The sequence below is a fragment of the Merops nubicus genome, unplaced genomic scaffold (genome assembly GCF_000691845.1).
Source record: "Merops nubicus isolate BGI_N331 unplaced genomic scaffold, ASM69184v1 scaffold14206, whole genome shotgun sequence".
NCBI lineage: Eukaryota > Metazoa > Chordata > Aves > Coraciiformes > Meropidae > Merops > Merops nubicus.
In genome coordinates, this window is record NW_008615713.1 from 14,417 (window position 1) to 14,767 (window position 351).

A 351-nucleotide genomic window follows, 5' to 3' on the forward strand; every position below is an offset into this window, starting at 1 on the left:
GGTCCCCCCCCCTCCCCCAGACACTGAGGTCCCTAAATGTCCCCCAGAGGTTCCCCACCTGCTCTGGGGGGGGTGGCTCCTTGCCAGGTCCCAGGGAATGTTTCTCTGTCCCAGGGGGTCCCCTCTGGCAGCAGAGGGGTTGTGGGGGGGGCAGGGTGCCCCCATCTTTCTTGGGGGGATGATGGTTGCTCCTGAGCCCCAGAGGTTCCCCACCTGCTCTGGGGGGGGTGGCTCCTTGCCAGGTCCCAGGGAATGTTTCTCTGTCCCAGGGGGTCCCCTCTGGCAGCAGAGGGGTTGTGGGGGGGGCAGGGTGCCCCCATCTTTCTTGGGGGGATGATGGTTGCTCCTGAG

At 66.4% G+C, this 351-nt stretch overlaps 1 protein-coding gene across 1 annotated transcript in view; it reads left to right on the top strand.

Moving 5' to 3' along the window:
* Window positions 1–351, top strand: part of SNX22 (sorting nexin 22) — a 2,493-nt gene that overhangs the window by 565 nt on the left and 1,577 nt on the right. The gene's annotated exons all lie outside the window — the stretch shown is intronic.